General features: G+C 42.7%; 2 long non-coding RNA genes across 2 annotated transcripts; both read left to right on the forward strand.

Annotated features, from left to right (window-relative positions):
• Window positions 1–4704: 4704 nt before the first annotated feature.
• On the forward strand, window positions 4705–7420 carry LOC120451131. Its single transcript, XR_005616356.1, has 3 exons — window positions 4705–4865; window positions 4925–5122; window positions 5178–7420. It is a non-coding gene; the product is annotated as an uncharacterized LOC120451131 (long non-coding RNA).
• A 6856-nt stretch (window positions 7421–14276) lies between these two features.
• Window positions 14277–16083, forward strand: LOC120451132. Its single transcript, XR_005616357.1, has 3 exons — window positions 14277–14437; window positions 14497–14694; window positions 14750–16083. It is a non-coding gene; the product is annotated as an uncharacterized LOC120451132 (long non-coding RNA).
• Window positions 16084–16923: the final 840 nt, after the last annotated feature.

A 16923-nucleotide genomic window follows, 5' to 3' on the forward strand; every position in this document is an offset into this window, starting at 1 on the left:
TTAAAGATGGGGGTAGCTAGGGGGGGGAAAGGGTTTGGGGTCGCAAAGATGGTGGGCACACATGCTTTTTTATTAGGCGTTTTATAGCTAAAGCTATCCATGTCCATGTTGGTATTTGGGCGCTTGCCCGGGGTTTTCGTAATTGGTGCCGGATCAGAGGATGCCACAATTCCTGGACCGGTTCCGGCCACCGCTTCCGAAAAACTCATAGGCAGTGCGTTCGTGTTATTGGGGGGTGAATTAAAAAGGTCCCGCTTGGCTGCAGGCCGGTTGAGGGTTCTGGATGCAGATATGTTACCCATAGAGTGAGTAGTGGTGACTTTGGAATTTAAATTAGCCTGAACAGGGGAACACAAAGAAGCGCCTTTCAGTTGGGGGGAGATGCTTTTCTTTTTTGTAGTTTCCGCGAGAATGGTGGGTTTCTTTTTTAAGCTTAGTTTGGAAATGTCAGGTTTAGGATACAAGTTTTGGAAAAAAGTATTGCGAGTTATAAATTTATGTTGTGTTTCACCTTGGTTGTGGTCCCTGCTATTGTCATATATATTGGCTAGTTTATGTAGTGTGTCAGCATTTGCAAGCGCGGGACTTTTTGAGCGGCTGTTTGTGCTTATGTTAATAACCTTGCTTGTGTGTGTAGGTGAGAGAGAGTGAGGGGAAATGCTTTTAGAGCCAATTTTTGTAGATGTGCTGAGGTTTCTCTCCATGCTGTTGTCTTCATGTGTGGGGAAAGGGAAATTTCTAAGAGCGCCGCTCTTTTTGTCATCCGTGTTGGTATTAGTAATTTCAGCTGCATTGGTGTTGTGAGCTGTTGTCAATTTTTTCCCCCTATTTGTATGTGTGATAGAAAGAGGGGAAACCACTGGCCCATTTGAGACGCTACTTTTGGCGCCAGCTGTTTCTTTATTAGTATTAGTAAGGAAGAGCGGGTCTTTTTGGGCATTTTTGTTTTCTCTATTCTCTTTCCCCTTATATGTAAGTGAATTTATAATTTTTATAGCAGCCTCGGAAGGGTTTTTTAGACTGTTAATTGCAGAGTTGGAAGGCGATTTTTTCATGTTTATTATACTGATATTAAACTGAGAGTTGTTAGAATTATGGGACATGGGCGAGATTTCCAGGTAGAAAGGGGTATTTTGACTTTCTGGGCTCGAGAAAAGAGAGAGCGCCTCGTCATTTGAAGAATCGTCAGAGAGTATTACATGGGCCATAATATCTGCTGACTATATGTAAAGGAACGATACTTTTTGTGGTATAAATACCCTGACTTTGGTTTTGGCGGGTCCTTTGGTACAATTCCTTTTCTTTGCTAGTCCTTCTTTGCCTCTTTTTTGCGTTCTTCCTTCTTTGCGACGTTAGTGTTCTTCTTTATGGCTCTTCTTTCTGGTTCCTCTTTATAGCTCCTCTTTATGGTTCTTCTTTATGGCTCCTCTTCTTTTTTTTTTTTTTTTTTTTTCTGGTGAAAGTACGGGAGACAGAATGATGATTTCTGCCCCGCATCCACGCATTTATTTGCCTGTGATTACACAGAGTGCAATATCTAGGTACAATTATTTTCGATTTTGAATTTGTACATTGTTGGGGATGAGTGTGAGGGTTGGACAGGTGTGGTAAATATACATGATTTGGTATTTTCTTAATTATAAACATTGCGTGGATGGTAACATTAACATATGGTTTTTGGTTTGTTTACATTTTTAAGAGTTTCAGGCAATTTGCATAAGTCAATTTATTTGTGTTTAAAATTGGTTTTATTTATATTTTCAGGTACCCCCGCCAGAAGGACGGAAGCACCGAGCCTCAGGAATCTTTGCCGGTGGGGAATGGGAGCTGCTTGTCCCAGTTATTTGCAGTCGCAGGCTGCGCGCAACTTTCGAGTTTGAGTTGGGCCAGCGTTGGTAAGTATTCATGGTGGAATTTTAGCCGGCTGTCAAAAGTGGTACTTTTTACCACCACAGCGGCCGTTGTTTTGCGTTTGAGTTTTCATTTTAGTTACAGCAGTTTCACCAGTCGTCAGAGTTTTATTTTCGTGTGCAGATCCCGCGCCGCCGTCAATTTAGATTTTAATTTGCAGGAGGCTGCCAACCCGCCCATGGGTCTCATCGCCAGCCTTCAAATGGACCAAATCGCAGTGGATTCCCGCGCCGCCGTCTTATTCCGAGGTCCAGGGAGTTGCTGCATTTCAGCTGGAGTTCTTCAGTGCGTAGTGGCTTCCCGCGTCGCCGTCTTATTCCAGGGTCCAGGGAGTTGCTGCACTTCAGTTGGAGTTCATCGTGTGTCGGCGAGAGCGTCGTCATTGCTTTGGAGTCACCAGGGTCATCGCTTCTGTGGGTCGTCTCGCCAGGGAAAGGAGGCATCTTGTGGACGCCGGGCCAAGATGCTTTGCTTTGGGCCGACGCTCGTAAGTGTCCATGGAATTGGATGCAGAAAATTGGATTAGATAAGTATATCTATGTGTTTAGTTTTGTTTTGTCTGATTTTAGTTTTGTCTTTTCTTTTGCAGGTCCAATTCGTCCAGGATTTTTCATTTTTGTCCGGTGGGATTTGGGAAGGAATGCATTGCCTTGGATTTATAAAGAGCATCGTCGGAGGTTCGTATTTGTCAGTGAGTTTGTAAATGCATTTAGTTTTCTGTTGTTGTTAGTTTATTTTGCTCTTTTTCAGGGATATTGTCAGTATGTCGTTGCTACCAAGAAAAGGTGGAATTTAAGGGTCAAGATTTTGACCTTTTGCCGGGTCAACAGCGCCGCACTTGGAATTCGTAAGGACGAGAGGGCTTCCCAACTTGGAAACGGCATCAAAACATTTTAGGTTTTTAATGTTTTAGGTGCCGAAATCGTCGTTTTTCATTTCGCCGAGTCGGGAAATGGTAAGTTGCGTGATTTTATGTTTTTATAAATTTGTTTTTTTTAATTTGTTTTATGATTTTACAGGGATTTTGTCTGTATGCCGTTGCTGCCAGAAAAAAGTCGATTTCAAGGGTCGCGAAATTGACCTTTTGCCGGGTCAGCAGCGGCGCACCTAGGGTTAAGAAGGACAAGGGTGCACCCCAACATGGAGACGGCATCCAAACATTATAGGATTTTTATGTTTTAGGTGACAAAAGCTTCGTTTTTCGTTGCGCCTAGTAGGGAAGTAATAGGTTGCGTAGTTTTATGCTTTTATTAATATGTTTTTCTTTTTCAGGGATATTGTCAGTGTTATCGTTGCTACCAGAAAAAGTCGAAATTCAAGGGTCACGATTTTGACCTTTTGCCGGGTCGGCAGCGCCGCACCAAGGGTCAATAAAATCGAGTGGCTTCCTGGAAAAGGGACGGCATCAAAACATTGTGGATTTTTATATATATTATTATATAGTGCTCTGTTTTATGTTTTGATTAAAGTATTTCTATCTTTAACGGAGATTTTGTCGATATTGCATTTCTGGAGGAAAAAAGTCAATTATAGAGGTTACGATTTCGACCTTTTGCCGGGTCGGCAGCACCACCCCTAGGGTCTGTAAAAACGGGGGGGAATCCCAATAAGGAAACTGAATCAAAACATTGTATGTTTTTTGTGTTATGAGTGTCAAGAAGTTAGTTTGTCCATTACGCCCAGTCGGGTCGTCTTTTGTCGTCAAGTATGGCTTTCGTAGAGATTGCAGCTGCTGTTTTGGGACATTTCAAAGGAATTGCAGCAAACAATTCAGATAAGTGACGTTGTGCTTTTTGACGTTTCTGGTGAAAGTACGGAGACAGAATGATTTATTTCTGCCCCGCATCCACGCATTTATTTGCCTGTGATTACACAGAGTGCAATATCTAGGTACAATTATTTTCGTTTTTGAATTTGTACATTTGTGGGGATGAGTGTGAGGGTTGGACAGGTGTGGTAAGTATACATGGTTTGGTATTTTCTTACTTATAAACATTGCGTGGATGGTAACATTAACATATGGTTTTTGTTTGTTTACATTTTAAAGGTTTAGGAAATTTGCATTTGTCAATTAATTTAAGTTTTAAAATTTGTATTGTTTCTATTTTTAGATGCCCCCGCCAGAAGGACGGAAGCATCGAGCCTCGGGAGTCATTGCCGGTGGGGAAAGGGAGTTGTTTGTCCCAGTTATTTGGAGCCGCAGGCTGCGCGCCAATTTAAAAAGAGTTGGGCCAGCGTTTCTGGTATGTATTCATGGTGTAAATTTAAGCCGGCTGTCAAATGTGGTACTTTTTACCACCACAGCGGCCGTTATTTTGCGTTTGAGTATTCATTTTTGTTACAGCAATTTCACCAGTAGTCAGTGTTTTTATTTTCGTGTTTAGGTCCCGCGCCGCCGTCAATTTAGGTTTTAGTTTGCAGGAGGCTGCCAACCCGCCCATGGGTCTCATCTCCAGCCGTCAAATGGTCCAAAGCGCAGTGGATTCCCGCGCCGCCGTCTTTTTCCTAGGTCCAGGGAGTTGCTGCATTTCAGCTGGAGTTCTTCAATGCGTAGTGGATTCCCGCGTCGCCGTTTTAATCCAGGGTCCAGGGAGTTGCTGCACATCAGCTGGAGTTCACCAATGTGTCGGCGAGAGCGTCGTCATTGCTTTGGAGTCACCAGGGTCGTCGCTTCTGTGGGTCGTCTCGCCAGGGAAAGGAGGCATCTTTTGGACGCCGGGCCAAGATGCTTTGCTTTGGGCCGACGCTCGTAAATGTCCATGGAATTGGATGCAGAAAATTGGATTAGATAAGTATATCTATGTGTTTAGTTTTGTTTTGTCTGATTTTAGTTTTTGACTTTTCTTTTGCAGGTCCAGATTGTCCAGGATTTTAAATTTGTCCGGTGGGATTTGGGAAGGAAAGCGATGCCATGGATTTATAAGAAGCATCGTTGGGGAGGTTCGTGTATGTCGGTAGGTTTGTATATACATTTAGTGTTCTGTTGATGTTAGTTAATTTTGTACTTTTTCAGGGATATTTTCATTATACCACTACTATTATAAAGAGGTCGAATTTGAGGGTCACCATTTTGGCCTTTTGCCGGGCCGGCAGCGCCACACCCAGAATTCAGAAGGGCGAGGGGGCATTCCGACATGGAAACGGCATCAAAACATTATACGTTTTTAATGTTTTAAGTGCCAAAAACATCGTATTCTGTTGCGTCTAGTAGGTAAGTTGTAGATTTCGTCGTTTTATGCTTTTATTGATTTGTTATTCTTTTTCAGGGATATTGTAGTTGCTACCGGGAAAAAAGTTGAATTCAGGGGTCACGATTTTGACCTTTTGCCGGGTCGGCAGCGCCGCACCAAGGGTCAATAAAATCGAGGGTGCTTCTTGACATGGGGACGGCATCGAAAATTTTGTGCATTTTTATATATATTATTATATATTACACTGTTATGTGTTTTGATTAAATTATTACAATCTTTAACGGAGATTTCGTCAATATTGCATTTCTGAGGGAAAAAAGTCAGTTTTAGAGGTTTCTATTTCGACCTTTTGCCGGGTCGGCGGCACCACTCCTATGGTCTGTAAAAACGTGGGGGAATCCCAATAAGGAAACTGCGTCAAAACATTGCCTGTTTTTTGTGTTCTTAGTGTCAAAAAGTTGGTTTGTCCATTACGCCAAGTCGGGTCGTCTTTTGTCATCGAGTACAGCTTTCGGGGAGATTGCCGCTGATTGTTTCAGGACCTTACAAAGGATCTACAGCAAAAGGATCTGCGGCAAAAGGTTCAGATAAGTGACGTTGTGCATACGCTGCTGCAATAAGTCGACTTAGTTTCGTCATGTTTTTGCCGCACGTAGGTCCTTCGCGTGTCCGTCTGCTTCTAGATACATCTTTGCTAGTCTTGTTAGGTGACATCCTTCATATGCGCTTCGTCGGAATCAGCAGGGATGAGTCGTCGAGGGGGTACTTCGTCCGTGTTTCGCAGGTCATTAGGATAGAGATGAGGGCACTTTGCTGTCGCTTGGGTATTATTGTTTCAGTGAAATAGCCCGCATCCATAGCTTTATTGTAGATTTTGAGTAATGAACATGTCTTGATTGATAACTTGTAATGTGTGTTAACTGCTTTGACAGGCTTTTCCTTTGGTTTTAAGCCCAAATACCAGAGGATATACCCTCAATTTAGTTTTTTTTTTTTTTTTTTTTTTAGAATAAAGAGCAGTTAAGCATTTCAAATACGTAATATTCAGCCATAAATTGCTGCAATAAGTCGACTTAGTTTCGTCATGTTTTTGCCGCACGTTGATCCTTCGCGTGTCCGTCTGCTTCTGGGTACATCTTTGCTAGTCTTATTAGGTGACGTCCTTCATATGCGCTTCGTCGGGGTCAGCAGGGATGAGTCGTCGAGGGGGTACTTCGTCCGTGTTTCGCAGTTTATTAGGATAGAGATGAAGACACTTTGCTGTCGCTTGGGTATTATTGTTTCAGTGAAAAAGCCCGCATCCATAGCTTTAATGTAGATTTTAAATAATGAACATGTCTTGATTGAAAACTTGTGATGTGTGTTAACTGCTTTGACAGGCTTTTCCTTTGGTTTTAAGCTTAAATACCAGAGGATATACCCTCAATTTAGTTTTTTTTTTTTTTAGAATAAAGAGCAGTTAAGCATTTCAAATACGTAATATTCAGCCATAGATTCCTATTTTGTTGTATGAGCTGCATTTTTAAGGAGCGGTTTGTGTCGACGTTTGTTAAGGTTCATAGTCAGGGATGACTAGTTTGATCACTGTGGGGGGTTGGCCGAGCATTAGTTCCATGACCCTTTCTTTGGTGATCATTCCTTTTTTGTACATTTTGCTGAATTTGTTTATGAGTAATTCGCACCATCTATCTGGTGGTCCTTTCTCCAGGGCTTTTTTCCTTTCTTCTTTTTCCCTTTCCTTCCTTTCCTCCTCTGCTTTACAGTCTCTCGCTTCCATTTCTTCGTCATCCAGTTGAAGAAGAGTAGGAAGGGTCTGTCTATAGTCGTCCCTTAATTTAGAGACTATTTCTAATTCCTCTATATCCGTGTAACTGTATAGTGATTTGTACGTGGGTTCGTCAGGAGGCTTTGGGATGTTTTGTAGGAGGGGCAGTAGGTATTTTGTGTATTGATTTGCATACCTAGTTCTACTTGTTGCCAGTCTAATGGGCTTAAAGGATTTTGTCAGCAGTTCTTTTATTAGTGGATTTTCATGGTCGGCAATGGAGTTGGCGTATCGTTTGCTGGCCTGGTCAAATACTTCTTCGAAAGATTTTATTTTATACTTTTCCCTAATTGTTGATTGTTTGGTGTATCTGTTTGCTTTAATGATCCTTCTTATGAGTTTGTTTTCTAGGGTTTGTATTTTTTTGGTTTGGGTGGCTGATGTGAGGGACCCCCAGATCGCAATGGCATAGTGCCATATGGGGGAGATAATTTGCTTCCACAGGAGTAGTTTTGTCCTTTTAGGTAGGTGGCTGTTTTTACCTAAAAGCCATTCCAATTTTTTATATGCAGCTATGATTTTTCCTTTTAGCAAGATGAGGTGGGCCCAAATGTCAACCTGCGGTCGAGCATCACTCCAAGGTAGCCGTGTTTGCAGAGTTTGATGGCTCTTTGCCCATCAACGATAGGGGTGGTGTGAACATTTTCTGATATGTTTTTGAGGGAAAATAAGACGTGGCCTGTTTTCTTTCCATTTATTGCAATATCCCATTTTTTTGCCCATCTGCAGAATTTGTTTATATATGTTTGGTTAATGTTGATTGCGGACCGAGTATTATTTGAACGGGTGATAATTATCGTATCGTCTGCATAGGTTGCGAGGATAATATTCTTAGGGTGGTAGTCAGGCAGTGATATGTTGCGGATATATCCTTTAATGATGGGGAATGGCATGTCCGACGTGTATATAGAGTAGAGGACTGGTCCCAGGATACTACCTTGGGGCACCCCGGCATTAATGGTGCCGATTCTAGAGCAGGTTTCATTGTTGATTCTGACTTGGAAGGTCCTGCCTGTTAGGTATGATTCAAGTACATTGAATAGTTGTTTAGGGATAAGTTTGGTAAGTTTGAGAAGCAGGCCGTCATGCCATACTCTATCGAAAGCTTCCGTGATGTCCAGAAAGGTGGCTGAGCATACCTCCTTGTCCTCGTAGGCTTTTAAGATGAATTGTGTGACTCTGGCTAGTTGGTGTTCCGCCCCGTGGCCTTTTCTAAAACCGAATTGGTGATTTGGGATTGCTTTAGAAAAGGATTCGATATTGTATAGACGGTTTAGTATGATGCGTTCAAATATTTTGGATAGGCCAGAGAGCAGACTAATGGGTCGGTAGGAATTAAGAAGAGAAGGCGATTTTCCGGGTTTTAAGATCATAGTAATACACGCATGCTTCCATTTTTTAGGAAAATGGCCGGTATTGAGTATTTTATTGTAGATAAGGATAAGGTAGATCCTGGCTTTTTTTGGAAGGTTACTTATGACTTTATTGCTAATGTTGTCGGCGCCCGGGGCTTTCTTGGATTCTAGTGATTTAATCAGCAGGTCCAGTTCGGCAAGAGTGACAGGTTTAAGTCCACTGGTGCCCGTTTCTATCCTTGGCTTCAGTGACTTAACTTTGTCCAGTTCTTTTTTGATGATTTCCCTGTCCTCAATGCTGTTTCTAAGGTTTGCTTTAAAACGCGATTCCAGGTGGGAGGCGAAGGCTTCGGCTCTTTCATCAAGCGTTCTGGTCCAGGGGCTGGCTGTCCTCGTACTTATGCAGTCATCGTCCTTTTTTAGTGGCCAGATGGGTTGCGGCTGTTTTTTGACATTGTTGGTCCATTTCCATAGTTTCTGCATTCTATATCTGTCTGTTGTGTCGATGAGCTGTAGTTCATTGTTAATTTGGCTTGTTCTGAGTTTTCTTATTTCTTTTGCCAGCTTGTTTTGCGCTGAATTGAACCATTTTTTAGCCTCTTCCGTTCCTGCTGCTCTAAGAATCCTGTTTAATTCCTTTTTTTCATCTAGAAGCCGAGTGCTAGCTTCGTCCAGACTGAGATTATTTTCCCTTCTTCGGGAGTTTTCCCTTGGGTTGTTAAAGGGGCGGTTTTTGGGGGTGGCTTCGTTGGCTGCAGTTTTTATGTTGTTGAGAAAGATATCAATGCAGTCATCGATATCTTGTCCAGTCCGTATCTCCGTATTTAGCAGCATTTTATCTTCCAGAATTCTCTTGAATTTTTCCATGTTTGTGTTCCTTTTTAATATAGAATTGCTTACCTTTTTGAGTTGTAGGTTTGCTTCTTCTAGATCAAGGATAATTTGGATCGGGAGGTGATCAGAACTGAGGTCATCGGAGGAGAAAGTCCTTGTGATTCGTCTGCGGAGGCCCTTGCATATAGCGAAGTCGAGGGCGGATGGCTGTTTTCTTCTGTCAAAAGGGAAATGGGTGGCTTGTCCGGTGGCAACTACGTCAAGGAGTTTGTTTGCCATGATTGCTTGCATTAGTGACCTACCCCTTGCGCAGGAAGAGTAGTTTCCCCAACATCTATGCTTGCTGTTCCAGTCACCGCTGAGGATAAAGTTGGACTTGCCATCCAGCAGCGTTTCAAAGTGGCTGAAGAGTTTGTGGAAATTTTCATGGGTCCATTTATAAACTGGCGGGCAATAGATTGGGGCAACAATTGTCATATTTGCTCGGATGCCATTTGAGGGGATTAGGGCTATGGGAGCACTTTGTATAAAGTCTGTTTCGATGGGATTTAGACAAGTGTGTCGGACAGTTTGGCTGATAATGGTGGCCGTGCCGCCTTTTCTGTGTGCTGTTGGGTTTTGGGCGAGGTAGGTGTGGAAGCCTTCGAAGTTAAGCATAGTAGAATTTCGTTCTAGCTTGGTTTCTGTTACCAGCATGATCTGGATACCCTCTTTTTTTATGTAAGCTTCTAGTTCGTCTCTTTTATTGGTAACTCCGCATGAGTTCCAATACCCTATTTTAAGGGTATTGATAGTATGTGTGTTGTTTATATTTAATGTCATGGTGCTACTTATTTTGCGAGGAACTTAGAAGTTTAGGAGGACATGGGGTGTGCTGTGGTCAGGTTTTTGTTATTTTCTAAGCATTTGAAAAAGAGTTCCATAAGTGTATCAATTTTCTTTTCCATTTCCAGTACTCGTTGCGCCAGGTTTAGGCTGTGGTCGTCAGGGGGTCCTCTTTGCAAGTGCTTATGCACGTCCTCGGTCTCATCGGCGGTTAATTTTAAGGTCCTTGTCTTGAAATTAGTTTTGGCAGCTCTACTTGTTGTCGGCGGGCTACCAGCATCACCCCTCCTGGGGCTTGTCATAGCTTCGTCGCGGGTGTGTTCTATAGCATCCCTCCTTTCCTTGCGGAGTTTGTCGTTGAAGGCCTCAAGGTGTCTTTGTGCCGGGTTTTTTGTCGTTTTTGTGGGTCGCGGCTTGGGGTTGTCCTTCGAGTTGGTCCTGTTTTTTGTGGTTGCTTTGTCCGCGTGTCGGCGCCATTTATTCAGCCGTTTTTGGATGGCAGCTTCATGTGAAGAAAATCGCGTTTGGTTTGGCCTATCGTCCTTCGCATTTTGCCGGAACGGGTTTGATGTAGTTTTCCTGGCGGCTTCCTTCCGAGATTTGGCCATTTCGGAACTATATGGTAGGTGGGGGGTCTTGTTGAAAGGGGGGGGGGGGGGGGCTGCCGTTCGTTATTGTTGCTATTTGCGTCCATTATTGTCCTAATTTTGTGAAAATCTATCCTGTTGACTGCTAATTTTTGCTTCTCTGCCTTATAGGCAGGGCACCCCTTATATGCGCTGATGTGGTTTCCTTGGCAGTTTGAACAGGTGGCGGGGGTTGATCTTGGCTTAGTGCACTCACTAGACCAATGCTGGCCAGCGCACTTCATGCACCTTGGGGGCTTCATACATGTGTTCCTAGCATGCCTGAAACCCTGGCACCTGAAACACTGGACCGGTTCCCTCGTCCTGTTTTTCCTTTCTATTTCCACTTTTTGTCCGCCTAGTTGTTTAATGGAGAGGATCCGAAGGTGGCTTCCGTCCATGGCCGAGACGATTTCTACCTCATGCATACGCATCGGGCCACCAGTTGCAGGGTTTGTCATGTTCCTTGTGACCTTAGTCTGGTGGCCGAGCTTTTGCAGCTCGCTAGTGATCCACGAGCTAGGGGTAGTGGGGTGCAGGTGGCGAATGACAACTCTGAAACCCCTTTCAGTTTTATTCTGGTTTGAATAGAATGGGATACCACTTTTAGCTAGTATGTCTTTAATTGTTCTATGTGCAGTCAAGTCTTTCGCCTGGATAGTTACCCCGTTTCCTATAGATGTTTTTGTTGTAAAACTGTCTACCCCTGCTGAGTAATTTAGCTTTTCCAAAAGTGGCACGATTTCCCTAACATTTTCTATATGAATAGGGGGGGCCCTGCGGCTCTGTGGCACTATTTGCCAAGGGGGCAGTTCGGTAGCCGAATTTTTAGGGGGAGGGGGGGCAATTTCAGTTTGCGCCAGTGCGCTGGGTGCAGTGGCCTTTTCACTCTCGACTGGGTAGCGGGGGGCTTTTATTTCCTCAACAATACTTTTGGCCGCCTTACTTTTAAAGATGGGGGTAGCTAGGGGGGGGAAAGGGTTTGGGGTCGCAAAGATGGTGGGCACACATGCTTTTTTATTAGGCGTTTTATAGCATAAGCTGTCCGTGTCCATGTTGGTATTTGGGCGCTTGCCCGGGGTTTTCGTAATTGGTGCCGGATCAGAGGCTGCCACTAGTCCTGGACCGGTTCCGGCCACCACTTCCGAAAAACTCATAGGCAGTGCGCCCGTGCTATTGGGGGGTGAATTAAAAAGGTCCCGCTTGGCTGCAGGCCGGTTGAGGGTTCTGGATGCAGATGTGTTACCCATAGAGTGTGTAGTGGTGACTTTGAAATTTAATTTAGCCTGAGCAGGGGAACACAAAGAAGCGCCTTTCAGTTGGGGGGAGATGCTTTTCTTTTTTGGAATTCCCGCGAGAATGGTGGGTTTCTTTTTTAAGCTTAGTTTGGATATGTCAGGTTTAGGATAAGAGTTTTGGAAAATTGAATTGCGAGTTATAAATTTATGTTGGGTTTCACCTTGGTTGTGGTCCCTGCTATTGTCACATATATTGGTTAGTTTATATTGTGTGTCAGCATTTGCCAGCGCGGGACTTTTTGAGCGGCTGTGTGTGCTTATGTTAATAACCTTGCTTGTGTGTGTAGGTGAGAGAGAGTGAGGGGAAATGCTTTTAGAGCCAATTTTTGTAGATGTGCTGAGGTTTCTCTCCATGCTGTTGTCTTCATGTGTGGGGAAAGGGAAATTTCTAAGAGCGCCGCTCTTTTTGTCATCCGTGTTGGTATTAGTAGTTTCAGCTGCATTGGTGTTGTGAGCTGTTGTCAATTTTTTCCCCCTATTTGTATGTGTGATAGAAAGAGGGGAAACCACTGGCCCATTTGAGACGCTACTTTTGGCGCCAGCTGTTTCTTTATTAGTATTAGTGAGGAAGAGCGGGTCTTTTTGGGCATTTTTGTTTTCTCTATTCTCTTTCCCCATATATGTAAGTGAATTTATAATTTTTATAGCAGCCTCGGAAGGGTTTTTTAGACTGTTAATTGCAGAGTTGGAATACGATTTTTTCATGTTTATTATACTGATATTAAACTGAGAGTTGTTAGAATTATGGGACATGGGCGAGATTTCCAGGTAGAAAGGGGTATTTTGTCTTTCTGGGCTCGAGAAAAGAGAGAGCACCTCGTCATTTGAAGAGTCGTCAGAGAGAATTACTTGGGCCATAATATCTGCTGACTATATGTAAAGGAACGATACTTTTTGTGGTATAAATACCCTGACTTTGGTTTTGGCGGGTCCTTTGGTACAATTCCTTTTCTTTGCTAGTCCTTCTTTGCCTCTTTTTTGCGTTCTTCCTTCTTTGCGACGTTAGTGTTCTTCTTTATGGCTCTTCTTTCTGGTTCCTCTTTATAGCTCCTCTTTATGGTTCTTCTTTATGGCTCCTCTTCTTTAATAAAATCTGCAGCTCGCTGAGTTTGTCGATTTGTCTCAAAGTATTTCACCGAAAAAACCGAATTTATATGCTTTTTAATATGTTTATTTTAATTGTTTATGAAAATTGTTTGTCGAATTGTTTCTGTATAAATTTTACGGCCGGGAATTTTTTTTGTCTTTTCACTTGTGAAGATTTTCACTTAAATGTCCCGTTTATTTTTCGTTTGCTTTGTACTTTCGATTGTATTTTAAATTGTAATTGTTATAAACAATTTTAGGCAATTTAAAATATTTTTTATTAACTTTGCTATTTGAACTTTGCTTTTGTCTTTTCACTTGTTTTTTGACGTTTCTGGTGAAAGTACGGAGACAGAATGATTTATTTCTGCCCCGCATCCACGCATTTATTTGCCTGTGATTACACAGAGTGCAATATCTAGGTACAATTATTTTCGTTTTTGAATTTGTACATTTGTGGGGATGAGTGTGAGGGTTGGACAGGTGTGGTAAGTATACATGGTTTGGTATTTTCTTACTTATAAACATTGCGTGGATGGTAACATTAACATATGGTTTTTGTTTGTTTACATTTTAAAGGTTTAGGAAATTTGCATTTGTCAATTAATTTAAGTTTTAAAATTTGTATTGTTTCTATTTTTAGATGCCCCCGCCAGAAGGACGGAAGCATCGAGCCTCGGGAGTCATTGCCGGTGGGGAAAGGGAGTTGTTTGTCCCAGTTATTTGGAGCCGCAGGCTGCGCGCCAATTTAAAAAGAGTTGGGCCAGCGTTTCTGGTATGTATTCATGGTGTAAATTTAAGCCGGCTGTCAAATGTGGTACTTTTTACCACCACAGCGGCCGTTATTTTGCGTTTGAGTATTCATTTTTGTTACAGCAATTTCACCAGTCGTCAGTGTTTTTATTTTCGTGTTTAGGTCCCGCGCCGCCGTCAATTTAGGTTTTAGTTTGCAGGAGGCTGCCAACCCGCCCATGGGTCTCATCTCCAGCCGTCAAATGGTCCAAAGCGCAGTGGATTCCCGCGCCGCCGTCTTTTTCCTAGGTCCAGGGAGTTGCTGCATTTCAGCTGGAGTTCTTCAATGCGTAGTGGATTCCCGCGTCGCCGTTTTAATCCAGGGTCCAGGGAGTTGCTGCACATCAGCTGGAGTTCATCAATGTGTCGGCGAGAGCGTCGTCATTGCTTTGGAGTCACCAGGGTCGTCGCTTCTGTGGGTCGTCTCGCCAGGGAAAGGAGGCATCTTTTGGACGCCGGGCCAAGATGCTTTGCTTTGGGCCGACGCTCGTAAATGTCCATGGAATTGGATGCAGAAAATTGGATTAGATAAGTATATCTATGTGTTTAGTTTTGTTTTGTCTGATTTTAGTTTTTGACTTTTCTTTTGCAGGTCCAGATTGTCCAGGATTTTAAATTTGTCCGGTGGGATTTGGGAAGGAAAGCGATGCCATGGATTTATAAGAAGCATCGTTGGGGAGGTTCGTGTATGTCGGTAGGTTTGTATATACATTTAGTGTTCTGTTGATGTTAGTTAATTTTGTACTTTTTCAGGGATATTTTCATTATACCACTACTATTATAAAGAGGTCGAATTTGAGGGTCACCATTTTGGCCTTTTGCCGGGCCGGCAGCGCCACACCCAGAATTCAGAAGGGCGAGGGGGCATTCCGACATGGAAACGGCATCAAAACATTATACGTTTTTAATGTTTTAAGTGCCAAAAACATCGTATTCTGTTGCGTCTAGTAGGTAAGTTGTAGATTTCGTCGTTTTATGCTTTTATTGATTTGTTATTCTTTTTCAGGGATATTGTAGTTGCTACCGGGAAAAAAGTTGAATTCAGGGGTCACGATTTTGACCTTTTGCCGGGTCGGCAGCGCCGCACCAAGGGTCAATAAAATCGAGGGTGCTTCTTGACATGGGGACGGCATCGAAAATTTTGTGCATTTTTATATATATTATTATATATTACACTGTTATGTGTTTTGATTAAATTATTACAATCTTTAACGGAGATTTCGTCAATATTGCATTTCTGAGGGAAAAAAGTCAGTTTTAGAGGTTTCTATTTCGACCTTTTGCCGGGTCGGCGGCACCACTCCTATGGTCTGTAAAAACGTGGGGGAATCCCAATAAGGAAACTGCGTCAAAACATTGCCTGTTTTTTGTGTTCTTAGTGTCAAAAAGTTGGTTTGTCCATTACGCCAAGTCGGGTCGTCTTTTGTCATCGAGTACAGCTTTCGGGGAGATTGCCGCTGATTGTTTCAGGACCTTACAAAGGATCTACAGCAAAAGGATCTGCGGCAAAAGGTTCAGATAAGTGACGTTGTGCATACGCTGCTGCAATAAGTCGACTTAGTTTCGTCATGTTTTTGCCGCACGTAGGTCCTTCGCGTGTCCGTCTGCTTCTAGATACATCTTTGCTAGTCTTGTTAGGTGACATCCTTCATATGCGCTTCGTCGGAATCAGCAGGGATGAGTCGTCGAGGGGGTACTTCGTCCGTGTTTCGCAGGTCATTAGGATAGAGATGAGGGCACTTTGCTGTCGCTTGGGTATTATTGTTTCAGTGAAATAGCCCGCATCCATAGCTTTATTGTAGATTTTGAGTAATGAACATGTCTTGATTGATAACTTGTAATGTGTGTTAACTGCTTTGACAGGCTTTTCCTTTGGTTTTAAGCCCAAATACCAGAGGATATACCCTCAATTTAGTTTTTTTTTTTTTTTTTTTTTAGAATAAAGAGCAGTTAAGCATTTCAAATACGTAATATTCAGCCATAAATTGCTGCAATAAGTCGACTTAGTTTCGTCATGTTTTTGCCGCACGTTGATCCTTCGCGTGTCCGTCTGCTTCTGGGTACATCTTTGCTAGTCTTATTAGGTGACGTCCTTCATATGCGCTTCGTCGGGGTCAGCAGGGATGAGTCGTCGAGGGGGTACTTCGTCCGTGTTTCGCAGTTTATTAGGATAGAGATGAAGACACTTTGCTGTCGCTTGGGTATTATTGTTTCAGTGAAAAAGCCCGCATCCATAGCTTTAATGTAGATTTTAAATAATGAACATGTCTTGATTGAAAACTTGTGATGTGTGTTAACTGCTTTGACAGGCTTTTCCTTTGGTTTTAAGCTTAAATACCAGAGGATATACCCTCAATTTAGTTTTTTTTTTTTTTTAGAATAAAGAGCAGTTAAGCATTTCAAATACGTAATATTCAGCCATAGATTCCTATTTTGTTGTATGAGCTGCATTTTTAAGGAGCGGTTTGTGTCGACGTTTGTTAAGGTTCATAGTCAGGGATGACTAGTTTGATCACTGTGGGGGGTTGGCCGAGCATTAGTTCCATGACCCTTTCTTTGGTGATCATTCCTTTTTTGTACATTTTGCTGAATTTGTTTATGAGTAATTCGCACCATCTATCTGGTGGTCCTTTCTCCAGGGCTTTTTTCCTTTCTTCTTTTTCCCTTCCTTCCTTTCCTCCTCTGCTTTACAGTCTCTCGCTTCCATTTCTTCGTCATCCAGTTGAAGAAGAGTAGGAAGGGTCTGTCTATAGTCGTCCCTTAATTTAGAGACTATTTCTAATTCCTCTATATCCGTGTAACTGTATAGTGATTTGTACGTGGGTTCGTCAGGAGGCTTTGGGATGTTTTGTAGGAGGGGCAGTAGGTATTTTGTGTATTGATTTGCATACCTAGTTCTACTTGTTGCCAGTCTAATGGGCTTAAAGGATTTTGTCAGCAGTTCTTTTATTAGTGGATTTTCATGGTCGGCAATGGAGTTGGCGTATCGTTTGCTGGCCTGGTCAAATACTTCTTCGAAAGATTTTATTTTATACTTTTCCCTAATTGTTGATTGTTTGGTGTATCTGTTTGCTTTAATGATCCTTCTTATGAGTTTGTTTTCTAGGGTTTGTATTTTTTTGGTTTGGGTGGCTGATGTGAGGGACCCCCAGATCGCAATGGCATAGTGCCATATGGGGG

The sequence above is a fragment of the Drosophila santomea genome, chromosome 3R, assembly GCF_016746245.2.
Source record: "Drosophila santomea strain STO CAGO 1482 chromosome 3R, Prin_Dsan_1.1, whole genome shotgun sequence".
Taxonomy (NCBI): domain Eukaryota; kingdom Metazoa; phylum Arthropoda; class Insecta; order Diptera; family Drosophilidae; genus Drosophila; species Drosophila santomea.